General features: G+C 44.2%; 1 long non-coding RNA gene and 1 other non-coding gene across 8 annotated transcripts; both read left to right on the top strand.

Moving 5' to 3' along the window:
• The first annotated feature begins 445 nt into the window (after positions 1-445).
• Positions 446-18,213, top strand: LOC108351471 (uncharacterized). 7 transcript variants are annotated; one of them, XR_010053733.1, is made up of 5 exons: positions 446-2,458; positions 2,671-2,811; positions 11,811-11,894; positions 13,388-16,570; positions 17,241-18,213. It is a non-coding gene; the product is annotated as an uncharacterized LOC108351471 (long non-coding RNA). The 7 variants fall into 7 exon arrangements; XR_010053735.1 differs by lacking the exon at positions 2,671-2,811; XR_010053730.1 differs by having other exon boundaries at positions 11,811-16,570.
• A 661-nt stretch (positions 18,214-18,874) lies between these two features.
• On the top strand, positions 18,875-19,005 carry LOC120093981 (small nucleolar RNA SNORA17). The gene has a single exon (XR_005487689.1). It is a non-coding gene; the product is annotated as a small nucleolar RNA SNORA17 (small nucleolar RNA).
• The last annotated feature ends 4,761 nt before the right edge of the window (positions 19,006-23,766 follow it).

Below are 23,766 nucleotides of genomic sequence, written 5' to 3'. Positions count from 1 at the left end.
ACCGAACCCAGGGCCTTGACAGGGCCTTGCGCTTGCTAGGCAAGCGCTCTACCACTGAGCTAAATCCCCAACCCTGTTGGGTGTTTTCTTACTTAGCCCATTGTGGGTAGGGTCATCCCTGGGCCAGTGGTTCTGGGCTTTTAAGAAAGCAGGCAGCAAGCCAGGAGAAGAAAGCCAGTAAGAACCCCTCCATGGCCTCTGTATCCGCTTCTGCTTCTAGGTTCCTGCCCTGTCTGAGTCCCTGTCCTGACTTCCTTAGGTAATGAACAGCAATATGGATGTGTAAGCCAAATAAACCCCTTCCTCCCCAATGTGCTTTTTGGCCATGGTGTTTTCACAGCAATAAAACCCCAAACTAAGACACTTTTCTTCTCCAGAGCTGTGCTGATGTTCATCTTATTCTGGTACCTTTTTCCTCAAGATTTTCTTTTTCTTCTCCTTTCTTTCTTCCTTTCTTCCTTTCTTTCTTTCTTTCTTTCTTTCTTTCTTTCTTTCTTTCTTTTTCCTTCTTTCTTTTTTTTTGGCTGCCTGGAAGCTTGCAGTCTCCTTGCCTGCTTATGCCTAGCATGAGGATTACAGATGTGAGCGCCATGCCTAACAATGGAGCATATTACCTGCCCCAGGAAGTGAAACTAAGTCATTGTTAAATTGTTGATAGAAGAGTTAGAAATGAAACATTTGGCTGTTTGACTGAGCAAAAGGACTTGCTGAGAATCATGAGCAGCCCTCTGGGTGACTCAGTTCTGAAATAGTTTTCTCCAGTATTCATGTGAATTCTGTAACAACAGCATAAAGGGTTTCCCCTCATGACCAACCTCACTTAAGCCCACCTCTCACTTGGCCCAGCGTCTCTTGGAAGCAGGGTTGGTGGTGGAAGAGGCCAAGGGGATGCTCTGTCTCTGTAAGTATCTCGCACATTGCCATCTGTCATGCTCACCTTGTCTGTGCTTCTCTCTGTCAGGGCATCATCCTTCCTGTGGAGCCAGCAGCCCTTATTGATCCAGTCACAGATAACTGAGCAGTCTAGAAGTAATAGGAGACCGATGGCAAATTGTGTCTTTCCACATCCGACGATGATGAGTTACCTTGGATCTTTCAGAAGCTAGTTTCGGAATAATGGTAACCCAAAATCCAACAGAAGGGAGTCACTTCCCCTGTAATGCAGTTGTGATTAAGAATGATTATTTTGTCTTTGTCAATGTTAATAACACCTAATCCTTAATCCTCCTTATGAGATTTGCTTTAATATCTAGAAATAGTGGAGTTTCCTGAAACTCCACTTGCTATGCTAGGGCTGAAACGTGCTTGCTGTGAAACCAGAAACTCACTAGAGATTGTGGAGGGTATCCACATGGGAATTTCTCTATGAAATTGGAATTGGGTCATAATGTTACCTTTGGATAGTATTCTAGGGGAATAGGACATACATCTGACTGTATAAAGAGTAATTTATGTCCTGGCCCAATTGTTAGCACTATTCTGCCTTGGTATCTTTGCATTTTAAGTAAGCACATTGTTATTAACTTAGTTTTGGTTGTTTTGAGACAGGATCTCACTATACATGCTTGGCTGGCTTGAAGCTCACTATAAAGACCAGGCTGGCTTCCAGTTTGCAGAGATCTGCCTGCCTCCGCCTCCTGAGTGCTGGGATTAAAGGCACGCACCACCACGCTGGACTTATATTTTGAGTAAGCACACGTAATCCTGGAAAAATTAGTTAATTCATTATTTTATTTCCATTTTTCACATTAAAATGTTGGGAATGCAAGATTAAGAACCTGGGAAAGCAGCAAAAGGAAGGGATCCCGTAAGCCTCTGGTGAAGCTGCCACTTATGGGCCACTCATAAGACTCAGAACCGATAGAGTCTGGTCAGGGTCACTTGGGCCACCTGAGAGTCTATCATCTCTCGCTTATGACAGAGGCTAATGTCTTTAATACCTTTAACGCCTGTTACGGCAGAAAATCCTCGCCAGACTCAAGGAACAGAAAACTTTAACGTATGGAATGACTTCCACAAATATTTACTGAGAACCAGCACCCTCTGAAGCAGTGGGATTCTAACAAGATGGATGGATCTCAGCCTCCCTAGAGCTTATTGTCCAGTGGAAATAAAGACAATGGACAAGCAAACAAAGAGCCCATGAAGAGAATAAGACAGAGTAATGCGATTGAGAATGTGGGGCACCGGAAGTGGAGGGCACTGGAGCGGATGTTGAAGCGGTGAGGAAGTTAGCGTCCCGGATATTGGAAACACACGCCAGGAGGGGTGAGTGAAGTAACAGCAGGGACTGTGGTAGCTGTATCCTGGGGAGTGAGGAGGAAAGGGAGCGGAGGCAGCAAGGACTGGCTGCTGCGAAGATGATGTAAGGACCCGGCGAGGAGGTCAAATGCTATTCTAATAGAAACTGGGAACACAACTCCGTGGACAAGAATGAAGAGCTTCCGCGCTACTTCAGGTGAGCCATGAAACAGTAGAGGTGGAAAGAAATTGTTGATTGTAACATACATTTTGGAGCACCAAAGAGATTTACTGATGCGTTCTAAATGGGGATGGAGGGAACATGGTTTTGTTTCTTTGAGACAGGTTATCATTCTGGAGGCCAAGTTAGCCTAGAACTCACTACACAGCCCAGGGAGGCCTTGAATTTGTGCAATCCTCTTGTCTCAGCCTGTTGGAGATTGCGGATGTAAGCTGCCACAGCCAAGAGTTGTCTTGAGAAATTACCGGAACAGGAAGAGAGAAGTTCTGCGTTGCGATCAGACGTGGTTGCTTTCTGGTGCGTGTTGGACGTGAGCACATTGACCCCAGGTGTGTCAGAGTGGAAGACTCAAGTGCGGGCATTGTTTGTGCTTGGGTAATATTTGAGGATCAGGAGCTGAACCAGTTGGTCCAGGGACAGCGTACTGATACCAGGGGAGGTAGTCCCAAACTGTGTTCCAAAGTGGAGACTGGCAGGAGGAGGAACCAGTAAGAGAGGCAAAGAAGGGACAGCCAGGACCAGGGGAGAGGGAGTGTGGGGCCATGGAAACAGGAGAAACTGTCTGGGGAAGTGTTTGTTATGGTCGAGAGGATAAGCAAGATGAGAACAGAGAGGTGGGTAAGGATGCTTGTGTGTCCTTGAAAAGAGGGAGGACCACGCCTGGCATAATTAAGGTGACGAGGCAACGCTCTTGTCTTCAGAGAAGTACAATGTTGTCAAGCAACAAAACCAGTGCTAAGTAGAACTTCATTTTGTGGCTGCACTTAACTTCTGGGAACGCTCGCGTTTCCATGGAAACCAAGAATTATTCCATGGAATAATATTATCTTTAGCTTCAAGGGTACCCAGAGGTCGGGTAGTCTAAATTCTCACCTTAGCCCTTCCAGCACGAGCTGACACATGCTCACATTTGCACAAACATTTCCAGACACAGAAGATCACCCCATGGGATGTGCTGTGGTTGGCTGGCTTTGGGCAGTTTTTTTTTAAAAAAAAAAAGTCTTTCACAGTCAAGAAGAGACTCAGTCACCAACTCAAGGCAGGAGAGGCTCAGGGAGCTGCTAAGTAGGCTGGAGAGCACAGAAGGAAGGGGGAGTAAGGTTCAGGGGAGCTGAACTGGTCACGCGCTGGTTTCCTTCGTTGTCCAATAGATGCAGTTTGTGATTAGCTGGCGCTCAGCTGCTTCTGATTGGCTGGGACTCAACTCTCCGTTAGACCGTTAAGTATGAATTTTCCAGTTTGTTTATAAACTGAGTTTGGTAGCCTCAAGTCGATTTTAATTTGCCAGGCTGCTTTGGCAGTATCCAGGAGTTTATGGTACCAAGATTGTGTGTATGCGTGTGTGTGTGTGTGTGTGTGTGTGTGTGTGTGTGTGTGCGCGCGCGCGTATACACACACACACACACACACACACACGCAAACACTCGTGGGTATGTCCACATTCATGTGGAGGTCAGAGGACCTTGATTTGTTTGTTTGTTTGTTTGTTTATTTATTTATTTTGAGGCAGGGTGTCTCAATTTAGTCCTAGAACTCGATATATAGACAGGGCTAGCCTTTAGCTCACAAAGATCCTCCTGCTTTTGCCTCCCAAGTGTTGGGATCAAAGATGTGCACCACAATTCAAGCACACCCTGAGTTTTGGCAAACAACAACTTCTTTCTTTCTTTCTTTCTTTCTTTCTTTCTTTCTTTCTTTCTTCCTTCTCTCTCTCTTTCTTCTTCCTCTTCCTCTTCCTCTTCCTCCTCCTCTTCCTCCTCCTCCTCCTCCTCCTCCTCCTCTTCTTCCTCCTCCTCCTCCTCCTCCTCCTCCTCCTCCTCCTCCTCCTCCTCCTCTTCTTCTTCTTCTTCTTCTTCTTCTTTTCTTCTTTTTTTGAGACCAACTCTTTTACCTCTGGTCAGGTTAATTGGCAAATAGGACTCAGGAATCTCAGGAATCTACTTTTCTCTACCTACATAACTCTGGGAATTGAACCCATGCCCTACAATCCTTTACTGCCTGAGAGTTCTCTCTAGTTTATGTCAGAATATTTTTAACGAGCGTTTACTTCCTCCTTCCCCCTCCTCCTTTTCCTCCTCCTCTCACCTCTCTTTCTTGTGAGGAGGTCGTATAGTAGAAAGACCCTGGGCTTTAAGTCAGATTTATAAGTGTTTGTTTTAAATCTTTGGCCCCTGGATCTGTTTAACATCAGGCAACTTTTAGTCTTAGAGTCTCTTGATTGGTGAAAGGAAGCAAATAACCTTAGTTACCTTTTTCACAGAACTATTCTGGACATGCAGTGAGATGACCTGTTTGAAACACTCATCAGGTACCCTGTACAGGACAGACACAGTCTGTGGTGACCTGTCCCAGGAGTGCTGGGAGGTTTCTCTGGAAAATGTTCTCTGCCAACACCCCCACCCCTCACCCTTCATACCTCTAGCTGTCCAGTTCTCCTCTTATACCTTTAGCACAGGGTTCTGGTCATTTACTGATCTGATCTATTGCTCTTTATCCTGGATGATAAACCCCAGGAAGGTTCTTACCTTTAGGGAGGTGAAGCAGCTACATGATGAATGGTGTTTGCGCAGTCAAAGGGAAGCTCCTTCAGCGTCATCTGAAGGTCTTGGGTGGTTTACTGACCCCCTCTGAGCCTTCTTTCCTCAGATGAAGAATGGTTAGGTTTGGTATGGCAGAAGTGGGAGGGAGTTAGAGATACAGTTCTGAGGAAGTTCTTGAGCCAGTGCCTGGCAGATGGACAGGGCTCTAAATGTCACAGGATTATCCCTGAAGGGAGTTAGCTTGTGGATGAGGAGACAAAGTGCCTTAGCAGATGACATGGGTTATCACCTGGTTGGATACACACACTTTAGATAATGTCATTTCCCAGAACCTGGACATGTAATCTCAGAAGTCATATGTAAAACATGATAATTACAGAAGTTTGGAAATTTAGAATTCTATGAATCAGAAGGGAAAGTTCTGACTGGGACTTTTCTCCAGTGCTCCCCCCCCCCCCCCGTTGAGCTTGGCGTGTAGAATTTATTGATTTTTTTTTTAAGACTAAAATAACCAGGGGACTGGAGAGATGGCTCAGCAGTTAAGAGCACTGGCTATTCTTCCAGAGGTCCTGAGTTCAGTTCCCAGCAACAACATGGTGGTTCACAATCATCTGTAATGGGATCTGATGTCCTCTGCTGGTGTGTCTGAAGACAGCTACACTGTACTCATATAAATAAAAATTAATAAAAGAAAAAACTAAAATTACAAATTTTGTTGGAATGGGTTCATGTTTGTGGACATCCACAAAGGCTTACAAGCGGTTGTGAGCTGCCAGTTGTGGGTGCTGGGAACAAACTTGGGTCTTCTGAAAGGGCAGCAAGGTCTCTCACTCCTGAACCATTGAGCCTGTATTGTTCACACACTTTGTGGTTGAAGATCTAACCTCAGACTGAGTTGACAAAACTCAAGAGATAAGCTGAGCAGTTTGAATTAATTAGAAACGTACAACTAAAACCTGGTTTAAGAGTAATGCCTTTTCTGACTGGACTGTAGTTTTCATTTGCTCTTCAGACGTGTGCGTAGAGATGAGACCAGCATGCTTGGGGCTCACAGGAAGAGAAGTGCCTTGGTCAAAGATTTTTTTTAAAAAAGATTTGTTTATTTACTTCATGTTTGAGAACACTGTCACTGTCTTCAGACACACCAGAAGAGGGCATCTGATCCCATTACAGATGGTTGTGAGCCACCATGTGGTTGCTGGGAACTGAACTGAGGACCTCTGGAAGAGCAGCCAGTGCTCTTAACCACTGAGCCTTGATCAAAGATTCTTTCCCCTACTGCCCCATGCCTAATAGTTTCTTTTCCGAGCTCCATGCATTTCTTTAAATTGGGGTTTGGCCAAGAAGCCCCAGTTGGGTGGCAGTAGACATACTTCCTGGCCAGTGACTCCCAGGGTGGGAAGGTGGAGAACAGGCAGCCGTGCGCACAGAGCAGTGTGACCTTTGCTCTATGCTCTCCAGGGAACTGGACACCAGCTTCTGTCATAGAGGCTCTTATCTTTGGTTCCCACTCTTGGAATTTCTCCTGCTCTGGTTTGCCAAAGGGAGTCCTTGAGATTGCATTTAGATTTTGGAAAAACAGCAGGAAAAGTTCTGTGGATGAGCTGGGGACTATGTCATCCTTTGAAAATGAGTTTTTATTTTTTGAGGCAGTATGTACAGACCCAGAGGCATTTTACTCTGGTAGATTTTTATCTTGTTTTAAAATAAATAGAAAGGGACACTTGAGTATTTTTATCAAATTATTGATCTAAAACAAAGCCCATGGTAACAAAATGCTTCTTTTTCCCAATAATGTTCTATTATCAGCATTTCATTGATATCCTAAAAGCAAACTGTATCTCTCCTGATTTTTATGTGATAGAAAATTATTATTTGCAACGTCGCTGCATCTGTTTTAGATGTGAAGATTTGTTTGGATCTGGACTTAAATCTTTTGGCAAATGGGATTTTGTATTCAGACAAGTGACTGACTTAGTAACTAAATGTAATTCTTCAAATATTTCAATACTTCTTTTGGCCAAATGTTCAAGCTGTCAATATCCCCGCCTTCATGTGTTCACAGTGTAATTGCTTTTAGGATAATGAATTTTACATTACGATAGAGGGGATCCCCATTTGGTTGATCACAGTAAAGTATGAAACTTGGCTACTGGAAATCTTCCTAGGAAGACCCCCCCCCCCCAGCCTTTTAAGTCAGTGGTTTTCAACCCTCTAACACTGTGACCCTTTAATACAGCTCCTCATGTTGTGGTGACCCCCCACCCATAAAATTATTTCATTGCTGCTTAGGTGTAATTTTGCTACTGTGATGAATTATAATGTAAATGTCTGTGTTTTCTGATGGTCTTAGGCAACCACCATGAGTGGGTTGTTTGACCCCTGAAGGGGTCACAGGCTACAGGTTGAGAAACACTGATATAGCTCTGAAATTTTTTTTTAACTCTGAAATTTTTTAAAAATGATTTATTTAATGTATATGAGTACACTGTAGCTATCCTCAGACACACCAGAAGAGGGCATCAGATCCCATTACAGATGGTTGTGAGCCATCATGTGGTTGCTGGGAATTGAACTCAGGACCGTTGGAAGAGCAGTCAGTGATCTTAACCACTGAGCCATCTCTCCAGCCCAAGCTCTGAAATTTTTATTGCTCAGATATTGTTATGGATTTTATCCAATTGTCTGTGGCCAAATTCTGGGGGAATGTTCTAATTGCCATAAAACTTCTAAACAATTTCCAAAGTTTAAATGATTATAAGGCCTTTTTTTATTTTTTAAAACTGTGGTAATAGTTGGCATTTAAATTTTATTTTGTTGTTATTATATTGTTATTATTATTATTGATGGTATTTAACTGTGTGGCCCATGCTGGCTTTGAACTTGTGGTCCTTCTGTCCCAGATTCCAGAGTGCTGGGATTAGAGGCATGTATCAGCACACCCAGTTCTGGGTTCTACTTTTTGGATGATTTGATATCAAAGTTCATGTATTTAAGAGAGAAAAGAGACACAAAACACTCTGCATTATCCCATCTTTGTTTTTGTGAAACAAGGTTTCACTGTGTAGCCTTGGCTGGCCTAGAACCCACTCTGTAGACCAGGCTGGCTTCCAACTCAGGTCTACCTGCCTCTGCCTTCCATGTGCTGGGATCACAGGCATGAGTCAAGATGCCTGGCGAGCAATCCACTTTTAAATGTACACTGGTGTTACATGAATTTTAATGTCGAGTGCCCTGTCTCCACATCTCTTCTCATGTTGCAACATCAACATTTTGTGCCCGGTATGCACGGTGCTCACTTCTCCACCTTCCCAGCTCCCGGAGACCACTATTCTGCTCTCTCTATGATTTCTGACTAAGTATATCACACAGTGGAATTATAGGACATTTGCCATTTACTTACTGGCTTACTTCACTTAACACAGTGTCCCCAAGGTTCATCCATGCAGTAGCACATCTCAGCCAAGCCTTCTTGGTGTGTGTGTGTGTGTGTGTGTGTGTGTGTGTGTGTGTGTGTGTGATAGTCTCTTAAGAAGACCCACCCTAAATCTGGGTCACACCTTCTGGTGGCATGTGAGAGGACAAGGAAGAAGGACCGGCTTTGTGCCTACTTGCCCTCCCTCTGATTGGTAAGCTTGCCTTTCTTGTGGCTGTGCTCAGTATTCAATGCAACGTTTTCAAGATTCCAGTGTACACTGAAGGCCAGCAGCTCTCCAGAGTCCTCCAGGACTCCAGCATCAGGCTGAGACTTCTGAGATATCCAGCCACATGGACCGGTACTCATCACTGGACTGCCTGGACCACAGCCTATAAGTCAGTTCAACAAATCCTCTTGTTTGTTTTCCAAGAGGGTTTTTCTGTGACACCAGGCTGGCCTTGAACTCGGCTTTCTACCTGCCTTTGCCTCCAGTGCAGAGATTAAAGGTGTGAGCTATCACCACCCAGTTCAGTAGCTTACTCAAGGTGGCCTGGATGTTGAGGTGAGTTTCTGTACTACATCGTTAGATCATGAGAAACCTCTGGGGATCAAAAAACTTAATCCATAAACCATATGTATATATAAATAATATATATAATATATATAAATAATAACAAAATATATATAAATGATATATTTATGGACCTAAATATCACCTTCCAAACCCCTACAATGTGGTACACAGTGTTCTGTTTTGGAGCCAATGACTGCTTCGGTCTTTGTGGCTTGTCTCTGCTGGCACAGGTTGGTTCTGCAGCCTTCAGCAGTGCAGCAGCCAATGAGTGGGCAGTGCAGCTGGGTCTCAATAGCACCTGATTTTTGGACTCTAAAACTTGAATTTCACACCATTTTCACATATCATAAAGTGTTATCCTTCTTGATTTTTTCCCCATCATTAAAAAATGTGAAAAACTGCACGTACCTTGTAGGCTGGACCAAAATAAATGCTGGGCCAGATTCAGCTCATAAACCATGGCTGCTGACCATGTCTTATTAAATGTTGACCATAAACAGCATGGCATAGCTATAATATACATGCTGTAAGTGGGGTCTGTAGAGTGTTAGTTTTTCTAATAATCTTTACCAATTGGATAATATCCCACCCGAAGGTTAGTCTCTACCCTTCCCTCCTTCCTTCCCTCCCCCTCCCTCCCTCCCTCCTTCCTCCCTCTCCTTCTCTTCCTTCCTTTCTTCTTCCCAGCTCTTAACTAATGATGGGTTCATAATATGTAATAGAACACTATACTTTCTCATGCTTTTCGGGGTATATTTTAAATACCACACAAACCATAGAAAAGTTTCCACAGTTTTAAGCACATTGTTTTAAAATCATTTGGTGATATAAGCAACTAATTACTTTAGACCCCTCCATAAAAATCATTTTGTTTGGGTTAACGTTGAATTCCACTAATTGCTCTTGCACATACTTGGAGGTGAAAGGAGCTGTTTCCGAATTACAGCAGGTGAATCAGTGTGTGTGGGAACTTTGCCACTTGACGTGCAGTCGAGACTTAGCTGCTTGCTGATAAGGATGGCTGTGTGAGCATGTGCATCAACACGCATGTTCTCCAGGCAAGAACCATGTGAGAGCATGTATATACATCAACATGCATGTTCTCCAGGGCAAGGATCCGCAAGGCCCAGAAGCGATTCAAAGGATTTCAAATCCTCAGTGTGGCACATAACTAATAACTCTCTGAATTTAAATAAAACGAGACTCATAAAAATTCATATACATTTCCAGCAGATTACATTTTACGCTACAATAAAATACTTTCCTAATAGAGGCTTTTTGCTTGAGTGGGTCTAGGTAGACTATGACCCAAATAATGTTCCTTGGCGCAGGATCTGCAGTCAGTAAGGATCTGATCTGCCCCAGATGTTAGTTTGAGCCTCTTACGTTTCCCCCTGTTTAAAAATTTGAAATGTATTTAAATAATGGGCAATTAAAACATCTCAGAATGAATCAGTTTGCATATGACCAAGGCATTAATGCCCAAAGGGCTGTATAAAAGGACCTACACATTCATGGATGACAAACGGATGCATGGTTATATGTTTACAAAAGCCTAAATCACCAGCCTGGCCATGCCTAACCCGAAGTCACAACATCGACGAGCAATGAGGCTTTCTATGAGAAAATATCGTTCCAGCGTCAGAATGTCACCTTGCTGTCTGATGATCCCACCGATGACTGTGAACAGAGCCTGAGAAATTGTGTCGTGACTGAAAAGATGTGTGGTAAACCCTGGTCACTACCTAAGCCACAACGTCCATTGCACATCCAGCTACCACAAAGATGTCTCCTTGCTGTGGTCACTCACTCCATCCCCACCCCCAACACACAGTTACTATGTGGCCAGCACATTACAGTTCGTTTATACAATTAATCACTGAGCAAAGTGGGGCCATTCCTCCATTAAGATGTTTTCTGTAATAACACAACAACTTGTATCAAGAGTTAATATTTCTCCTCTTTTCATTTATGGCTAAATTAAAAACGAGTCTAGCACCTGGGTTCCATTTTACTCTCAGTTTTCTGATTCTGTGTTGGGAATCTGACTCGGAGAAAACTTCTTGTCAAGGAAGAATTATGCTTCTTTTCTGGCTAACATTTAACTCTTAAAAACCGGAAAGAGTTTTTGGCCTCATGTCTGGTCTAAAGATGAAACCCATTAGCAATGTAAAAAAAATGAACCAAATAAGTTATTCAGTCTAAAAGTACTTTGGGGACTTTTGGAGATGGAGATTAGATTTGATTAGACGAAAGTTCTAGCAGCTTGCTTGACTCGATGAGAAAGTCGAGAGCGATTCCTTCTGGTGCCAACGGAAGCGATTATGATCCTGCCCACCTATGCTCAGACTTTGTTCTCAGTACTTCAACGCGGCGTCTCATTCCACTTGGTGAGGCTTCTGCCTCCTTCCACGAGAGGGGGAAGTTTATTACCCTGTAACTTGCTGTTTCAATATTCTAAGTTGAGGATAGAATCGTTACAGCAAGATGGTTTTAAGAGGAAAGAGGACTTCACATCTAAGAAGTGTCTCTCATTCCGAAGACAGTCTCTGTGAGGCAGCCAGCAGCCAGCTAATGTTTTGAGACTCTGCGTTACTCTTAAGTGACCATGTCCATCACTCATTATTTTTTGGTCTTTTAAAAGCAACTCAGGAACATTGCTTAGAAATTTTATGTTAATTAGAACATTCTACAAGGCTTTCGCCATGGACGTTGAATAAAATCCCTAAAAATATCAGAGCATTGAAAAATTCAGATCTGGGTCATCTTTCACGTATTTACTTTGCTTTCCTGAAGGTGTGGCCTCAACATGGAGTCCTGGCTAGCCTCTCAGCTTCAAACCCCATTGGTTACCACCGTGACGCTGCTGCTCTTCTGAAGGTGGGTGCCATGTTAAACTCTGCCACTAGAGGGTGCTCGAGGGATGTTGGGCAGAATTTTTCTTCCTGGTTCTGGTGTGCTCTCTAGGAAGGCTCCCAGTTATTCAGTGGCTTCTTTCTGTCTCACTTCTGTAGTTTTCAGTTTCCACCAAATGTGGCTCCTCCACTGCCCTGCTCCTTTAGGGAAGCGGCTAGCTTCTTTGTGTGAGTTTCTCTCGTGCAGACATCTGACTGTATCCAGCTTCCAGCAGCTTCCTTGGCAGCCCCTTGCATAGCTTTCTAGAGAGTTCCAAGGCGTAGGGTCTAACAGTGGAAGCCTCTCTCCGGTACATTAGAGGGTGGATTTCCAGAAACTTCTACAGCATAATAGCACCTCAACAACTATTAATTTGGCGAACCATGACTGTATTCTCTTTAACAAGGCCTTTCTCTCAGCCCCAGGAGGAGAAGAGCATTGTTTCAAACCAGGGGTAGCATTAGTGATTCCTGTATTCTTTTAGGGTCTTTTTTTAAAAAAATATTTTATGTATATGAGTATGCTGTCTTCAGACATACCAGAGAGGGCATCACATCCGCTTACAGATGGTTGTGAGCCACCACATGGTTGCTGAGAATTGAACTCAGCACCTCTGGAAGGGCAGTCAGTGCTCCTAACCGCTGAGTCATCTCTCAGAAAAAGCCTGAGTCTTTTTCTTTTAGTTAAATAAAAAAAAAAAAGAAGTGTGTTTTATTTGTGCGTGTTTGTGAGTGGATATGTGGAGGTCAGAGAAGAGCGTGTGGTTCTTGGTTCTCTTTGCCCACCGTGTGGGTCCAGGGAATGGAATTCAGGCTCTCCGGCTTCGCGGTAAGTACCTCTGCGTCTCCAGGCGCACCAGATTCTTTGTGCTGTTGGCTTGCCCAGGGAGTACAACTGGCTCAAGGCCTCAGGGTCACCGTTCTCCTATAGCGCTTCCCTCCGGGTATCTGCCTGCTCTTTTCTCTCCTCTCTCGAGGGGAGAGAAGCCCTTGAGGCCTTTGCTTGATCACTTTTACATTTTCAACCCTGATCTGTCGCTTACTACCCATATTTCTTTATTTAATTTTCCCCCTGAAAATTTTTACTTTCTATGATCCTCATAATTTATACTTTTATTTTGTTTCTCTCGTCACCTTCTGCCTAAAAATTTTGTTAAGTTCCACGAAGCAAGAATTAATGAAATGAATTAATTCAGCGCTTCATCCTCAGGAAGTAGTTAGGACGGTACAAGTGTATAGTGTGCCTCCCCTGGACTCTTAGGCTGAAGTTGATCCGTACTCCTTACTTCATTTTTACCTAACTCTTGTGTGTGTCTCTACGTATGTGACTAGAAATGAAGATGACAGAAGATGCCACCCTTGGCAGCCTCTACATGCTGAATAAAGCATTCCTGTTGCTGGCTCCCTTTAAGCAGTGTCCCCAGCTTTAAAAATGAGTGACTGTGGTGCATATTTATCACCTTTTGTTTCTATTCAAAGGACTTGTGAGTCAGTGACCTTATGACCTCTAACCCCAGCGAAGTGCCTGGAAAGCATCAGTCCTTCCTACCAATTCGTGAAGGGGAGTTTCTAGAAGGACCACAGGCTTCAGTGTTCCATATGTAGCAAGAGTATTACTTCTTGAACTTTAATTGGCAAGTGTATTCTTGTAGAGCATCTTGTGGTACAGGTGTCCATCTGTGGGTGAATAGATTTAGAAAATATGGTACATACACAGTGGAGTTTTATTTAGCCATAAAGAATAAAAACATGTCACTTGCAGGAAAATGGAAAAAAACCAGAGACTGCTGTCTGTGTTAAGTGAAATAAGCACACTTAGAAAAACAAGCTTTGTCTCATGTATGGGACTAAAACAAACAGAGAAACCGTGAAAGTATGAGGAGAACATAGGGAAGAAAAAAGGGACCAAGGGAGGTGAGTGAGGGTGATGGTAGTGAATATGATCAAAATACCCATGCATGCATTAAAATGCAATGACAAGCATACTATTTTATATGAGTAGCATGTTTTATTTTACATGTCTGCACGCCACATCTGCCTGGTGCTGGTGGAGGTCAGAAGAGAGCGTCTGATCCTTTGGAATTGGAGTTACAGATGGTTGTGAGCTGCCGTGTGGGTGCTGGGAATTGAATCCAGATCCTCTGGAAGAGCAGCCAGTGCTCTTAACTGCTGAGCCATCTCTCTAGCCCTGTATGTTAGCAAAAAGAGATGGAGCCCGGTAGACACTGGGGACAAGCCTTTGTTGGGAAGACTGGGATTTGGCTTTCAAGTTTTTCTGTTATGCTTTCCAGCCACCAGGAGACATGCCCTAGTTTCCACCATGATGCCTGTGTTGGAGGAGACCTGTACTGGCTGGTTTTGTGTGTCAACTTGACACAAGTTATTGTTATCTCAAAGAAAGGAGCCTCTTTTGAGCAAATGCCTCCATGAGACCCAGCTGTAAGGCATTTTCTCAATTATCGATCAAAGGGGAAGGGCCATTGTGGGTGGAGCCATCCCTGGGCTGGTGGTCTTGGGTTCTATAAGAAGGCAAACTGAGCAAGCCAGGGGAAGCAAGCCAGTAAGTAACATCCCTCCATGGCCTCTGCATCAGCTCCTGCTTCCTGACCTGCTTGAGTTCCAGTCCTGACTTCCTTTGGTGATGAACAGCAACGTGAAAGTGTAAGCTGAATAAACCCTTTCCTCCCCAACTTGCTTCTTGGTCATGATGTTTGTGCAGGAATAGAAACCACGACTAAGACAAACGGGTACAGCGGAATGTTGTTAGGAGTCATTTTATTGCAACATTCCTTTAGCAGAACAGCAGTATTTAGTTTTCCCCTAGGCTCATGGCCTACGCACTCCCAGGTTCTTGGTCATCTGAGCAGTGTCAGGCATGGGTTCCGTCTCGTGAAGGGGACCGTAAATCCAGTCAGAGAGTGGCTGGTTACTTCTACAGATTTTGTCACCTTTCCACCAATGTATCATGCAGGCAGGTCACCACTGAGGATTGAAGGGTTTATAGCTAGATTAGTGTTTACCTTTCTCTGATAGTGTGTGCAGTCCTGTTCCATACCATGAACACTCCTAGTCAGTAGGGGTGAAGGCTTTATAGAGGCACCAGCTTGGCTTCTCCATGTTTAATGAGTTGTGTAGATGTTGACTTCAGCAATAGGATCTTACCGTCAGTTTGTGAACAGCATTCCAGCCTGGGTTGGAGGCCCAGCATCTCTGACAAGCTCCTGGGAAGTGCAGTTGCTTCTGATGTAAGGACTGTGTGGAGGTTTGAATGAAAATGCCTCCCCATCCCCAGGTTCATAGGGAGTGAACTATTTGAAAAATTAAGATGTATACGGTTGAAGTAGATGTTGGAGAGGGGTGTCATGGGGTCAGGGGTTGAGGTTTCAAATGCTCAAGCCAGGACCAATCTTTCTTTCTCTTCTTATGTTGGAAGAGCCTGCTGTTAAGGTCAAAGTTACCATGTTCAGATAAGCTCTCCTAGTCTGGTGAAAAATGGAGGACTCTCATCCTCCTCTTTCCTGATCCTATATGGAGAGTGTCTCTAAGCACAGGTGCCTGACCTTATCTAGAGGATAATATTGCACAATTTCCTGCAAATGCTGCGTGACTTAGCACAGAGGTCCTGCTCAGCCCTTCCTGTGAATGATAATTAGGTTTAGCACTTTCCTACTGTAAACCCCCAAAACCTCTGAGCATAGTCATACAGTCTATGGCCAGATTACAGGTTAAACAGTCCCCCATCCCTTACCACCATAGAACCTGAACGCGCCTGGTAGGTTCTTATAATTCCTCTTCATGTAAAAGAAGTTTTCCCACCCTAGCCAATAGTGTATATTCACCCTGGAAACCCCACCCACTCCACAAGATCTATAGAACCCTTGTTCACTCCAGCAAAGTGGAGCTCATCCTGGAAGTCAATCATAGCTGTTCCAGCCCTAACCCCCACCCCCACCCCACTTCCTTTGCCCTTGTAGCCAACAGCCCTGGGGGAGAAGAGAGGGTCTCATTCCTGCTGCCTGCTACCTCTCCAGCACCATATCTACCTGCGTACTGCCACGCTTCCTGTCATGAATGGGATAAAGCTCTGAAACTGTAGGTCAGCCCCAGGTAAATAGTTTCCTCTCTAAGAGTTGCCATGGTCACGGTGCCTCTTTGCAATCAAAACACGGATAATGACAGGCCGTATTTTGAGCTACGCTGACTTTGGCTTAACTGCAGTACTCTATTAAGCAATTAACTTATATAAAGAATATATCACAAACTGCTCATAGCCCAGGGTCTTGATACTGGGCACTGTGATATAGCCTCTGTTAGGGTTTTGAATCTCTGCCCATGCCTGGACAGAACACATCCAGCCACCATGGTTCCTCGTGGAGAGGTTTAATGAGAGAAGAGTAGAAGAGTGGAAAGGCAGCTGGCCATCGGCATGTGTGTGTGTGTGTGGGGGGGGAAGGGGGCAGGAGCATCGAAGAACAAAGAGCAAGGGGGTGTGAGAAAGGAGGAAGAGAGAGTAAGAGGAGGAGGAGGAGCGGGCAAGCAGCCCCTTATGTAGTCAGGCACGGCTGGCTGTTGCTAGGCAACTGTGGGGCGGAGCATACCTGGCTGCTACCAGGTAGCTGTGGGGGTGGAGCTTAGACAGAATACCAACCGCCTCCTTCACAGGTATTGTTCTAGGTCAGCAGGTCTTCACCTGAGAAGTTTGTTCTGCAGAGTCCTGCTTTAAAGTCTCTGTTTATAAACTTTCTCCACATCTCATGCCAGCCTTTTCTGGTCTCTGTGGCTTCAAACTCCCTGTTGGAGTTAAAGAAAAACAAAACAGAACAAAACAAAGTCCGGAGGGTGGGACCTAGTCATTTCTCTTCTTAAAAATCTCCACAAGTGATTCCAATGTGCAGTCAGAATTGAGACTCCATGTTTTAAATAACAAAAATTTCATCTCGGTGTTGCTACGGTGATTTGTTCCTCCCAAAACAGTTCGGCAAAAGAGCCTGTTGCTAACCCTCGCGAACTAGGGAATTGGTAGCTGGCTTGTGCGGCGGGCGCCTGAGTTGTGCCTTTCTCAGCCTGGAGCTGTGTGCGGGCTGCAGATTGTATTCTATTTACTTGCCTGCTGTTCAAAGAGAAGAACTCTCTTACTTGAATCTCTCTTAGGATGAACCACTTCCCAATTGTGGGCTAATCTGAAGACAAGAAGTCCCATTAGGCAGAGGCACAGACACTGGGCTATGCCCTGTGCTATGAACAGACTAGCCTTTTCTGCTCTTGCAGTTTTGTGGGGGGTGTTTCCCTGCCTGACACAGGCCACCAACAGTGTTTTGCTTTTCTTTTTAAGAGCCAGTCAAAACAGGCTGGGGAGTCTGCAACAGACATCAGCCGGAGGAGGGACAGAGAGGCCAACTGCCATTTGGATTTAACAGGCTTTAAAAGGTTGCCAACTGAGAAAGGAGTTATGCCGGTGCCCAATTATCTATCTGCCTCCCCTGCTCCGCGGACTCTATGCTACCAGAGAGAAATAAATTATCCTAGGGCAGAGATTTGGAAACCTTTGGAACCATTTACAGACTCTTAGGTTAAATATGCTGAGTCGCGTCTTCAGTTACTGGAGGCACATGTTAGTATACTGAGCATTGGCCTAAAGTGCTTTTTAAGAAAGTGAAATGTACACATACAAGCTACTATTTTCCCCTTTGAGTCAGATGCATACATATTGTTCCTGAACATTTTCTCTCCAGGAGAAAATGAAAAACCATATTTAAAAATGAGGAGGAGGAGGAAGAAGAGGAAGAAGAAGAGGAGGAGGAGGAGGAGGAAGAGGAGGAAGAGGAGACATGGACTCTGAAATCCTGCCTAATCTGAACTGTGCTTGGAAAAATTGGCCGAGTGATTCTTTACAAAGAACAAATGTGGGTTAGAGGCTGATCCTACTCCAATAGGCCATCCCTCACGGCCTTGTGCTCACAACACACCTCCCCATATTGCTTTCCTCCTCCTTCTCCCTCTCCTCATGGTCTCTCCTCAGACCCCAAGCCCAGGAACCAAAGCCCTGCTTATCTCTGCTGGGCTACAGGCTGTCAGCATCTTTATTGACAAATAGTTTTAAATTAAGGAGCAAGGCTTGTACAATGAAAGCTGGCATACGTGAGGACTCACTCATTTTGAGTCAGCTAGATCTTGGGATATAGAATTTAGCATTACAATACATAGTGACAGACCAAACCTAACAATATGGAGTCATCATGTAACCAAGGAGAGAGAAACCCTAATTAGATATCATATGCTATCAAATAAAAACCCCGCTATCAGGAGTAGGTTGCATATTTTTGAATTATTGGTCGAAGGGGTCTTGTAGACCACACCCAAACACTATAGGCTACTGCCAGTGCTCTTAGTAACCATCCCTAACCTGCTGGTAAGACCTTATTGCTGAAGATACCACATATTTATGACATGGAGAATAAGGAGAAATTGGGCTGATGCTCAACTAGAAGATTCTCCCCATCAGCTAATGTGCAAGGTAGTTGAAGGCCCTGTCCATGGTACTGAAGGAAAATACCAGCAATATCACCCAATTACATAACAATATGATCTATGATAATGGTTTGTCAGCAAGATGTGCCCACATGTGCCATAGAGTGGCATGAATATTAGGTGGGTAACCACCTAGTTTTTGCTGGTATTTAGGGCCCCATTCCATGACATGGAACCCACACTTGATATATTGTTGAAACGGTGAAATATAAATTGTCTTTGATCTGAGTGTACTATTCAGACCTTGCTAACAGCATGGATCTGAGGAGTGAGTATTATAAGTAACATGAATGAATCTAGGGATTAAATCAGTGTCAGGGCCATTTGGACACATGAGGGAGGAAGATAGCTCCTGGGGAGTTCCTTTCTAGCGTTCTTGAAACTCTCTCTAAAGATTTCTTATGGATTCTTCTGTCATTTACAGCCTTCAAAAATCATCCTATCCCTACAGGCAGTACAGGTGTGGCTGCTGTGTCGCACGTGTGCTGTAGGTGGCAGGGAGGCAAGAGGCTCCGTCTATGCTCAGTGTTCTGACCTATGAACATCTGAATGATTAGTAGGCTAACATTCCCAGGGGTGGGGGTGAGGAGTAAGCCTGAAATGCTGACCAGTCTAGAGCCAGGCAGTCTGGATGGGATCTGAGAATGGGGAGCAAGCTGGAGACTAGAAGAACCCAACCTGGGGCTGTGGCCTCAGGCAGGAGTGAGCAGGAGACAGATGGCCCTTGTGAGGGGCCACTCTGGCAGTCCTGGTAAAGAGCTAGCTCAAGATGCCATGGGACTAGTGCCATGGGACATGGACAGGGAACTAGCCTGAGATCTGAGATGACCACCAGTACAGTGCCACACAGGACTGATGGTGGTGGAGCAGACCATGCCAGAGATGACCTATGCCTGGTGCCATAATGCTCGAGAAGTGCATAGCACTCCTGAGACCACTCCTGAGATGACCCCAGTCACTCAGAGATTCCGGGCACCACTAAGAGGAGCAAGTAAGCGATGGAGAAATGGAATAGAGAGAAACAGAAAGGGTGTGGGCACTCTGAAGACAGGCAGAACTGGAGGCTCGAGGGGAGTGAGGAACAACGTGATGTGAGTAGACAGTTATGCCACCTGGGACCATGGTGGGGTCCTGGCCTGTGCTGCTACTGGTGGACAATCTAAGCCCATGGCCCTATAGCAGCAAGGGTCTGTTACCATCAAAGGCCAGGCAAGCATCCCTGGTCTGGGCTGCCACCTAGGGACATGTTGATATCTGACGCCTGTGGAGAGGAGGGCCCCACCCTTCACATGGGCATTGTGGGAAAGTTGGCCCTGGAGGTGGGAGAGCAAGAGAGCTGATCTGCTGGAGGTCAGTTCTACAGATCCCAAACAATAGGATCTCCATGACACAAGGCAACAATAGGATATCTAAGAGGAGTCCCAGTGAGGTTCCAGTATTGATAGAGTAGCAGAAGCCAGACCCAATGAGTCATTGCAATGACCCTGTGAGGACAAAGGGTGTACTGTGGGCCACACTGTGACACTCTATGACTTCTACAATAAGATTTTCTTTTCTCTGTTTGGGCAGAGGTTGTAAGGGTGGAGGATGGGTACAGGGTTGGGGGAAGGAGATGAATGGGATGGGGTACATGATGTGAAATTCACAAAGATCCAATAAAAAGTTAAAAAGTCATATCACCTGAACAGATATTCTTTCAGGCAGATACAAAAATGGCCAAAAGAGGGTTGGGGGGATGGCTCATGAGTCACAGAGAACTTGCTTAGCGTGTGAGAAGCCTGGCTTTGAGTTCTACTATTGCACAAAATCATAAATGGGTTGGGGCGGTATGCATCTGCGATCCTAGAATTAGGGGGTAGAGGCACCAAACTAGATAAGATGGATGAAGCAAAGAAGTGCAGGCCGACAGGAACCAGATGTAGATCTCTCCTGAGAGACACACCCAGAATACAGCAAATACATAGGTGAATGCCAGCAGCAAACCACTGAACTGAGAACAGGACCCCCGTTGAGGGAATCAAAGAAAGGACTGGAAGAGCTTGAAGGGGCTCGAGACCCCTTATGAACAACAATGCCAACCAACCAGAGTTTCCAGGGACTAAGCCACTACCCAAAGACTATACATGGACTGACCCTGGGTCCAACCTCATAGGTAGCAATGAATAGTCTTGTAAGAGCACCAGTGGAAGGGGAAGCCCTTGGTCCTGCCAAGACTGAAACCCCAGTGAACGAGATTGTTGGGGGGAGGGTGGTAATGGGGGGAGGATGGAGAGGGGAACACCAATATAGAAGGGGAGGAGGAAGGGTTAGGGGGATGTTGGCCTGGAAACTGGGAAAGGGAATAACAATTGAAATGTAAGTGAGAAATACCCAATTTTAATAAAGATGGAGGAAAAAAATTTAACTATAAAAAAAAAAAGAAGTTGAAAATCACCCTTGGCTATGCATTCAATTTGAAGTCAACCTGAAATATATGAGACCCTGCATTTAATAAAACAAAGTAAAACAAACAAAATGGGCAGATGTTAAATATCATCAGTCATCAGCACCGTTCACTTTGTGATATCAGCTCATGTTAGGAAGACGAGGTGTCTGGAGAAAGAAGGGGCTTAAGTTCTTCCCTAGTGGAAGTGTACTTTGGGATTGCTATCCTGGGAATGGTGAATGCCTAAGAGTGAGTCAGCGCTCGTGCTGTAGGTGGGGCTGCGTGTCTGTGATTTAACACTTGGGAGGTCCATGAGGAAGATCCTGAATTGGGGCCTATGTTGGTGTTGGCTACAGTGAGACCCTGTCTCTATAGAAATACAAAGCACAACAAAACAAACCATGGGATGTGACAAAGATTGGGCTCAAATCGCAGACTATCAAAGGAAATTACACTTCCGGATAAAGAAGTTGGCTCCCTCAACCCTTCCCCGTGGTGCTATATGGGTTGCTTGAAGGGGTTGTTTTCTCACAGAAGATTGGGGGAATGTTCTAACCTCTGGCTGATGAGACCTCTGCCTCTCTGCCTCAGGAACAAAACTGTTCAAAGCTAGATTTTACTCCTTTAATAAAATCAAAGGTTCGTCTTAACCCCTTGAAAAAAATTTAAGATAGTATTGGTTGTCTATGCTGAAAACAACATAAACAAGGTTGGTTTACATAACAGCGAGAAAGACACGGAGAGCAGAACGTTTCCAGCAAACATGTTTGTAGACAATGAACACATTGCTCCCAACGTGAATGGCCTCCTAGTCCCCTTTGCTGTCTGCCAGACCCCACATTCCAATTATTTTCTGTTCCATAGGTGATCTTGTTTCTGTCTGTCTAACCTGAGTGCCAGGAGTGTGATGAGAAGCAGTTGTCATGTATGATGTAGGATTAGAAGTAGAGAGTGATGTCCTGTCCCCTTCTCAGCACATGGCCGTGGCTCCTTGGCTACGCCAGTGACAATGACAGTTTACTCCCTGGCAGACGACACAGACCATCGTATCCATAACTTCTCAGTTCTTTTTTTTTTCTCATAAAATATACTTTGGTCATGTTTTTCCTCCCACCCCCAGTAGATCCTTCCCACCTTCCTGACTACTCAACTTTATATATCCTCTTTCTCCCTCAAGGCAGCGAGGTGGGAATTTCTTATCTACATAGCACTGGAAGTTGCCTTACCCCGCTATGCACTGTTTTCTTGAGAATGCCAAGAGGTTCAACAGTAGTCACTGTGGGCACCTTTACAGGACCTGTGTCATTTTAATTCGCTGTTTTGCTGCTGTGTGGATAAAGCACCATAGGGAAAAGTCCTTTAGTTATAGGAAATGGAAATTTAAGCTATAACTTAATAAAGGTCACATTAATTTTAAGAATGAATTAATTCTAATTTATAAATTAACACATTTAGGGATAAAATTAATTTCAAGGATAAAAAGTTAAATATGCTAATTTTAAATAAAAGCACAGAATACATATTAAAATGAACCTCTATACATAGATCACCCAGATTTAATAAATATACAGATTTGGCCAATTTTGTCTCATTTCTTTCCTTTATTGCACTTTTTTTTGTGGCCAAAATACTTTAAAGTGAATTTCTGAAGTCAGGCCATTTCACTATAATTACTTCCTTTCTCATCGCTCATAAGTTTTTTCCCCCTAAATGTAACCATCAACAAAGTGAGTCACAGTTACTAATTATCCTCCACTACCCAGTCTGTATTCACAGGGCCCCCACACCTTTTAGAGTCAATTCATTCGGAACAGGATGCGAACATTGTATTTCATTGTCTATCCTTTAAGTTTCTTTTAATCAGTAGTGATTTCTCCTGGAGGGCATTGTTACATATGTAGATGCCCTTCCACTCCGGTATATAAAAGTCCGGGCATTATGGCTGATTAGTTTTGCTTTGTTTTGTTTTTGTTTTTGGCCAGGGAGTCTCTCCGAGTTTATACCCCATCTCCTTTGGCACAAGCTCATGAATTTTGAAAATTGTCTTTCAAAAAAGAGACTCCAGATTCCTCTCGATGCATTTTCTGTCCCTGACTTGGGACTCTTTCTTTTTAGTGTGAGATACCCACAGTTGGTACTAGTGGGGTCCCAGGGATGTAGTGTGGGATATGAGAAAAGAGCGCAGCTTTGCAAGCAACACAACCCGTGTTCCAATCTTCACACTGCCTATCGTGTTTTATAGAATGGGTATTTGGACACAGACGCTGAACCCAAATAATGCTCCATTCATGGGGAGAACATTCGAGTATTCATAGCAAAGGCACTTCTGAGTCAGGATAGTGTCTACATGTCCCTCATTTAATTCTATGTTTGACAAGAAGTCTTGGTAAACTCTTACCACATAAAAGAAAGCATTGTCCTGTCTAGTAAGTGTAAAGAATGGCAAAGAAGCTTTTGCAACTTTTGAAGCAGAAGAATAATCCACATCTGTTTGCAGAAAGACTTTCAGAAAGACCATACACCCAGGGTTTAAAGCAGAAAGGACTTTTTTTTTTTTTTTTTTTTTTTTTTTTGCAACAGAGTAAATATGTCAAGCACAGCGATATTTGCATATGCTGTATTTTAAAATTGTGTTTAAACCTGTCTCATATATTCTGAATGTGGTAAGTGGAAGGCAGGGAGGTCACCTGTACAGCTGGTGCAGACAGTGAATTCCCATTAGGCACATTTTGAAATTCCAAAGTAATGTGACAAACTGGAGCCCTCCATCTGTTGGGAGTCCATCGAGATGAGCGCCGGCTCCACAGATACTTTACTATGCACAGAGTATCTAGAGGGCAGCCGTTTATAGTAAGTATCTTTAATTTCATTTACTTTCCGTGTAATTATTCTAGAAAGTCACAAC

This window comes from Rattus norvegicus, chromosome 7 (assembly GCF_036323735.1).
Source record: "Rattus norvegicus strain BN/NHsdMcwi chromosome 7, GRCr8, whole genome shotgun sequence".
Taxonomy (NCBI): Eukaryota; Metazoa; Chordata; class Mammalia; order Rodentia; family Muridae; genus Rattus; species Rattus norvegicus.
Note: the sequence above shows the minus strand (reverse complement) of the source record. Positions and strands in the feature narration are given on the sequence as shown.